This window comes from Octopus bimaculoides, chromosome 2 (genome assembly GCF_001194135.2).
Source record: "Octopus bimaculoides isolate UCB-OBI-ISO-001 chromosome 2, ASM119413v2, whole genome shotgun sequence".
Lineage (NCBI taxonomy): Eukaryota > Metazoa > Mollusca > Cephalopoda > Octopoda > Octopodidae > Octopus > Octopus bimaculoides.
This window is the reverse complement of record NC_068982.1, coordinates 1508701-1516890: the sequence shown is the minus strand read 5'-3', so window position 1 is coordinate 1516890 and position 8190 is coordinate 1508701. Positions and strand designations below refer to the sequence as shown.

The window sequence follows — 8190 nt, the reverse complement described above, 5'->3', positions numbered from 1 at the left end:
ATATATATATATATATATATATATATATATATATATATATATATATACATACATATATGCATGTACATATGTATATATGTATTTATACATATATATACACACAAGCAGAATATATATATATATGTGTGTGTGTGTGTGTGTGTGTATTTATACATATAATTAGGTATATGGATACACACCCATATGCATGAACATGCATGTACGTACGTATAATGTATGCATAAATAGTTTGAATAGATAAGTAATGGGACAAATCTTATACCGTTTAAACGAAAGAAGAAAATTATTACGTTCACTGTTGTGTGGCCGTATTTTAGTGCTTTAAATTTCTGCATCACAAACGTGAAAATTATTTCATTTCATTTATTTATTTGTGTAAAAATGTTTGAATAGCTTTTAGACTTTTTCTTTAAAATATCGAATTTTCACTGTGATGATTCTACGAATTTCGTTAATACCGATGATTTCAGTCTTTTGTCTCTAACATTGTCAAAAAACACTACATAATTCGTGAATAGTTTTCATGTGATTCAGGACCATCTTAATCTTAACAACATTTTAAACGATAATGCCAGCAATAATAAACAAGACATTACTGTTAGTTAATATGTTTCTGAAATAAATGTAAAATATCCTATAACGCTACTATAACAGCATTTCCTGCAATGGATTTCCTTCGGAAGCCATTAGTCACTAATTTTGTGTCCATTTCGGAGAGAAACATAAGAAAATAAATTGAGATTTCGGATGAAATATAACATTCGTAATGGGTGTTGATGATTGATATTATGTAAATTTAAATTCTATAAATTTAGGCATCGGAAGTGATATAATCGATTTTAGATTGCCTTTCTCTACTCATAAATAGTATGATTGCCAAATTCCATTAAACAGTCAAAATAGTATTTTGTATTAAATCTATGAACATGAATTGTGCAGAACATTTCATATTAAGCCTACTAAATCTATTTTTTACTCATTAGCATCAGTTATTAATGTAAGTTCAATTTTGTAATGAACAATTTGACTAAACTTGTAGAAGGTCCATTCATTTCTAGTGCGATAATTTGCCTATAGTTTTCCATCGATGAGGTGAAAGACATTTGATACATTTATGTGTAGCAGTCAAAGTGGACGCTTCTGAATAGCTTTAATAGATCAAGTGTTTAGCAAGTGTATTTCTGCTGCCTGATTTGGGCTCCCTTTAACAATGCAATAATAATGACGACAGAAGAACAAATGGGAAATACAAGAATATTCATAGTAATAATGATGAGAAGAAGAAGAAGAAGAAGAAGAAGAAGAAGAAGAAGAAGAAGAAGAAGAAGAAGAAGAAGAAGAAGAAGAAATTATGGAGGAGGGTGGAAGAGGAGGGGTAGGGGAAGGAGGAAGGGAAGGGGAAGGAGGAAGGGGAAGGAAGAAGGGGAGGAGGGGAGGACGTCATAGTACCTAACAACTACGAAGAAAAAGAGCAAACAACAAAGGTTTGGTTACCTATGTTGAATATACTAAAACACAGAACCACAGTCCTGAATTAACGCAGCGTTGGAAAGTATAGTACAGTCGAGAAAACACTTCTATCTGTTAACCTGCTTATGTGGATAATTGCACATATCTGACAGGTGTTTGGATTATCACTGCCTTCGTTGGACGACCAACTGAAAATATTAATCTTAAATATCGATGGTTTTGTCATGTCTACTAAATACACACACACATACAGACACACATAAATGTATAGACACATGCATAGAGTTATAGTTTTAAATGTATGTGTTGCGCATGTACAGTCAGGTAACTGTAAACCAAAATAAGGAGTTTCATTTTGGAATGAAGCTAATGCTCACATCTGGTTAACTTCTTACGTCTTTATTGATTCCTAATCTGACATATATTTACTCTTGTAGCATTTCTAATATTGTCATCTTTCAAGTTTCTCTTGTTATTTTATATTCTATCAATTTTCGTTATATACAAGTGTAACAACACACACACACATACACACACACACACACATACACACACACACACATACACACACAAATAGATGGATACATACATACACACATACATAAATACATACTGGCATATATATATGCATGTATACATACAAGAATACATACATGCAGGCATGTATGTACGTATGCATCCATGCATACATACATACATACATACATACATACATACATACATACATACAAACTTACACACGTATTTTGGTTGTTGGATAGGACATCATCTACGTTTATCATCATTGGCGTTGCAATTATTACTAGTATATTATTGATTACACTCTTGTTTGTTCGTTTCTACTTCTTCTTCTTCTTCTTCTTCTTCTTCTTCTTCTTCTTCTTCTTCTTCTTCTTCTTCCTCTTCTTCTTCTTCTTCTTCTTCTTCTTCTTCTTCTTCTTCTCATTATTATTAGTATTAATATTATTTGATGCAAACTCCCAGCTTATTTTGCTGGTTATGGTGGAAAGGGTCAGCTGTCCACAGCCAACAGACTAAGGTGACATTCTGCAGTTCCAAGCAATGCTGATCTTTGTAGGTGTTTCTCCCTTCACACTTGCACCGATCTTTTTCAGTCATGTTGGTATTTGAGTGCTGATACTTCCAAGTGCACCAATTACTATTGGTATCACGTCTACTCTCTTCTTTGATCACAACCTTCGTTTGCATTGGCAAATTCCCACTCTGCCACTCTCTCCCATTTGTTCTCATACCACGTCTTGCCTCTCTCTAGCCCCCACTTTTCGCACAGTTCTCAATATAGAATTTCGCTACCTGGTCTTGTCGCCGCAACTGTATTGGTTTAGACAAGTCTAGGGCATTTGTTCGTGATATGGGCGATGGTTTCATCCCCTCTGTTGCAGATGCGGTACAGCAGAGAGACTTGCTCATTCCTCAGGTTGACCCTCGAGTTCGTGGCCAGAACAAGGTCCTGCGCTGCTAGTATAGTACGCCCGGTCTCTTTATTAGAAACCCTTTCATCAGCCAATCCCACCTATATTTTCCAGCAACTTCTGTTGTGGCTAAATGGAATTAATTGTGTAGTCCCTTCTTGCGTAATTCTTCTTCATGTCCTTTTTGTACTTCTTCCTTTATTTCCTATTTTTTCCTTTCCGCTCAATACTCCCTCGTTCCTAACTGTCACTAGCAAGGTTTTCTTTCTTTGGGCTAGATATCTCATTAAGCTCTCGAGTTCGATACGCATGCAGTCTTTCACACTTATCAGTGCCCTTCCTCCATCTGCTCTCTTCATGTATAGGCGATCAGTGTCTGCACGTGGATGATGGGCTCCATGCATCGTTAGGAGCTTTCTTGGCTTCCTGTCCATCTCCTTTACTTCCTCTTCTGTCTACTTCAGGATTCCAGCGCCATACCGAACTATTGCGATTGCGCACGAGTTTATTGCCGAAATTATGTTTCTGGCATTCAGCTTTAAAGCCAATATTTTTTTCACCGCATTTACTCTCTTTTTGTCCGTTCCTCCATGTCGGGGTATTTGATTCCGTCTGCCTCAAGTATTCCCAGATGTTTATAGCTGAAATGAGGTTGAATCGCCTTCACTGTTTGCCACTCGGCAACCATATGCCTTTCTGTCATGGCAAGTTTTCCTCGTCTCATCACCATCGTAACACATTTTGAGAGTCCAAACGCCATTATATCATTTGAGGAGATCCGCACAGACTGGACTAGGCTGTCCAGTTCTGCCTCAGTTTTTGTGAAGATCAGTGGGGAAACACTGTCCCCTTGGAAGTTTTCGCTCTTGATTTTCACCTCTCCTAGTACTTCCTTCCCTGCTCTCAATTCCGTCCTCCGCTATTTCATGCTATTCCGTATAAGGCTTCTCATATTCTCTGCTACTCCATACATTTCCAGTGTTCTTATTATCCAGGAGTGTGGTATCATATCGTCTGCTTTGCGATAGTCAACCCATGCCATGCTCAGATCTGTATGTCGCCTCTTGCAGTTCCTGATAAATAGATTATTAATTAAGAGCCGATCCTTCGTTCCCCGGCTCCTTTTTCAGCACCATTTGTGTTCAGTGGGTAGCAGCCGACTTTTTTCCCAAGTATCTGTACAGTTCACCGGCCAAAGCACCTGACATTAGTTTCCACATTAGCGGAAGGCATGTTATTGGTCTAAAGTTGGATGCAACATTTCCCTTTTCAGCATCTTTGGCGCATAACAATGTCTTTCCCTTTGTCATCCAGATGGGTACTGTGCCTTCCTGCAAGCACTCATCTAGCTGTTGTGCTTTTCTTTCATGGAGCCCTCTCAGCTTCTTAATCCGATAACCTTGGACCCGATCCGGTCCTGGAATCTTCCAATTTGGGAATTTTCTCAACAGCTTATTTTTATCATTTCTGTAGTTATCTTTATATCTTCTTGGACTTATATATTTCTAAACCTATCTTGCTGCAACTCCGCTTCATCATTATCCTCTACAGGTTGGTCCCACATCCCTCTCCAGAATGCCTTGCTTTCCTCTGCATCTGGTATCATTGTTACGTGTATTTGCCCATCTAGTTCCTGAAACAGTCTCTTCTGATTTGCTTCAAACTGTTTTTCCTGAATTGTTATTTTTTATTGTTACATCTTTCTAGTTTTGCTTTGATTGCTACAATTCTTTGTTTCAATTCTTCCAATATAACATCATACCCTTTATTTCTTATTCCATATGTTCTTTCCAACATTATTCTGATGCTTTCGTTCTGCAATCCCCCTCTTCTCAATCTATCAACTTGTCCTAAATATCTTTTTAACTCCGATTCTCACAAATTCGCCTGCTCCAGTATGGTCATTTACGTTCTGTTTGTTCCTTTCTTTTGTATCCAACTCTGTCTGCAGCAACCGTAGCTGCAGTCCAAATAATCTTGTTAGTTACATTTCTCGTCTGGAATATCTCAAGAACCGAATCTATCTTTTCGCTTTCAACTTTAAGCTTAAATGAATCTCAGGCCGGGAGTACTTAATCCTTGTCTTCCCTGATATATCAGCACAGCGTCTTCATTCTGTCGTGGTGGTCATCATCGTATTCTTGTGACATGGCTCTTCCTATTACTTCTGCTTCGTTTTTTAAGAATGCATTTACATTTTTTTTTTATCTCTTCTATTTCCACATGTACACATTCGTCTACTGCTACTCAGTCTCTTCCACCCTGGTCTCTCCTCAAGTTTTTAACATCGTTTGAGCTTTTGGTTTCCCTATATATTGCTGTGACTCTAGCAGCGCTTAATAAACTTTCTTCCCTGTTACCTACAAAAGAGTCTATATCTACTCTAGCTAATTCCATGCAGTCTTCTACTGATATTAGCGCTCTTCCACCTTCTTTTCTAGGTAAGTATAATTTTGCTACGCCTGCTCTTGGGTGAATTCCTCCATTCATATGGAATTCCTTTCTACTCCTTCTGTCTAGCTTTGCTAATTCAGGCTTTGTTCAATCTGCGAAAGCTGCTGAGTATCTTTCGGTTTCCTGAGATGATTTACATTAAAACAATTTTCTTTCATTGTTTTTTGCGGACTCATAATTCCTGCTTCCTGATGGTTTCAGATTTGATCTATCTTCCCGGTAGCTCGCTGTCACACATCTTCATTATTATTATTATTATTATTATTATTATTATTATTATTATTATTATTATTATTATTATTATTATTATTATTATTATTATTATCATAAGGGCGGTGTATTTGTAGACATGCTAGCGCATCAATTTATTACTTTGGGATCTCTGCATTCTGATTTGGCATAGAGCTGAGATCAGGTGTACATTTCATTCTTTCGTGGTCGATAAAATAAAGTAAACACACACACACACATGCACCACATACACACAAACATACACACACACACACACACACACACAGAGAGAATCTTATGGAGTAACAAATACACAAATGTGGACACATACACACATACACACATACACACACATATACATACACACACACACACACACACACACACACACACACACACACACACACAGAGTCTTATGGAGTAACAAATACACTAATGTATTTCTACACAAATCTTTTATCATACGCATGACGTCAGGCATTTATTTACATTCAACTCAAACTCTTTTTGCTATTTTTTCCTTACGACTCTGAACTTCATTTCCCCTTCCGCTTTTCGTTAAGCTCCGTCTCAATTACGCAATCTTTCCTAATGACTTTTATTTTAATGTTTGCTACTCATATCCCCGTAAAATATCGGGTTTTTTTTTTCATTTCTCTCTTTCTTCATATCATTCTTTTACCCGGTTTCTACAACCCCCTCATTTTCTCTCATATAAACATACCCACATCCACACTGACACACAGACACACACACTCACACACTCACACATACAGAGGTATTTGATACTCTGCCCTCCTCCGAAGTGTGAGCAAGCGATAACTACCAACACAAGAAACATTAATTCCTTTGATTCGTGAACGTTTACTTAAAAAAATAAAGATTTCTTCCTTGTTACTTAACCGCTCCTTTAAGTATCACAGTGGAAGAACAATAGCTGTCTCGATTGTCTTTGAGACCCTTATCAGGCTTCTAGGCAGACATTACCCATCACAATTCCCTTCCTAAAAAACCCAATTGTTTCACATTCAGCTACAAAACACTGCTTTCTGTTCGATGGTACACTTATCCGGGAAACACTTTAACACGTACTTATGGGATAATAATCAAGTGATTGTATTTCGTTCAGTACCTTACCATTACATGGTACGTTTGCTCTCCATTGTTTCTCTTTCAAATCACATTATAGACCAGAAAATAATATGATAAAACGAACCCAATTCAGAAGTCTGCCATATTAACTTCTTGAGAAGATATAATTATGATAGATTAGACAGGTACTAAGAATGTTTGCCATGGTTGTAACAAGACAATTCAGAAATATTTGTGTGGCCATTTAAAGAAATTATACTACAGAAGTTCCACAAGTTCAAAAAAGAATTAAAACGTATTATTGTGAAATCACATGATTTATAGAATGACCCATTGCTATCAATTATATGGAGTCTGCCATAAATGCTGAATTATAAATTTATGAATGAAAAAGCACACAGCTAAAATGTAAGATATAACTATTGACCCATTCGTCTGTAAACTAGAACTAGAACTCGAGAATATTATAATGATGTTTATGGCAAGACAGATGTCAAATACAACAGCGCGTTCTACGACACGTAAATCTACCTACTCGAATAAATCTAGAGATTCATCATTAAAACTTTATCTAAAGTTTTTGTTCACAGCTGATGCAAGAAACCGATTCAATTAGTAGTAGTTGATACCGTCTTCTGTGGAAATTCTCATAGAAAAGTCAACGATCCCTTCATTGGGAAAAAAAATTCTCTCGTGGCAGATGATAGTAAATTACAAATTGGATACTGCAGTATTGAAAGAATATTCTACACACATCGGCATCAAAGATGAAATAAGAAAATATGGTTCTTTGATGTACGACACATAACTCTAGCGATGTATGACAACGTTAAATATCACTACCTCTAATCAGATAATATAGTTGAAGAGAAGGGGATAAAATGTAAGTACAAATAACTAGAGAGAGAGAGAGAGAGAGAGAGAGAGAGAATGAAATGGATATTAGATCAAAGACAATAAGAATGAAAGAAATTAACAAGAAATAAAGAATGAAATCACATAACATGTTAACAATTTTCTAAAAAGAACGAAATAATGTGTATAAGAGTATTTTATGGGGTCCGATAAAGTTATGTTTGAAGTTGTCTGCAAAAAAAAGTAGATAAAAATAGAAGAAATAGAAGAGCAAGTGCTACCTTCTCCTCAGCATCCTGAAAATACAAATATGGTCAAAAAATTCACTTTCATAAAACATTGGTCATGATAAATATAGATAGATAGATAGATAGATAGATAGATAGACACGCACACATACACTCACATCCACACATATGTATGTATATTGTATATATATACATAAACATACATACTGATATATATATATATATATATATATATATATATATACGTTGGGTGGGAGTGTGTTAGTGTGGGGCATTGTTTATTGTATTATTGTACAATCAATTTTATGCGTATGTTCCGCCTCTATAATAATTCCCCTTTGTTAAAAAACGAAGAAATAGTATGTAGTGCAATAAGTCACCGAAAATTGTTCAGCATTATTTTTTTC

At 36.0% G+C, this 8190-nt stretch overlaps 2 protein-coding genes across 13 annotated transcripts in view; one reads left to right on the top strand and one right to left on the bottom strand.

The window, feature by feature from the left end:
* LOC128250374 (uncharacterized) overlaps positions 1–8190 on the top strand; it is a 144666-nt gene that overhangs the window by 21980 nt on the left and 114496 nt on the right. For 3 of the 12 annotated variants that reach the window (XR_008266431.1, XR_008266426.1, XM_052975286.1), the window contains exon 1: positions 7275–7563. The exons of the other annotated variants lie outside the window; for them this stretch is intronic. The gene's annotated coding sequence lies outside the window, so the exon portion shown is untranslated. Of the gene's footprint in view, positions 1–7274; positions 7564–8190 lie in introns of those variants that run through there. 12 annotated transcript variants of the gene reach the window in all.
* Positions 1–8190, bottom strand: part of LOC128250371 (uncharacterized) — a 70592-nt gene that overhangs the window by 2391 nt on the left and 60011 nt on the right. The window lies entirely within an intron of this gene.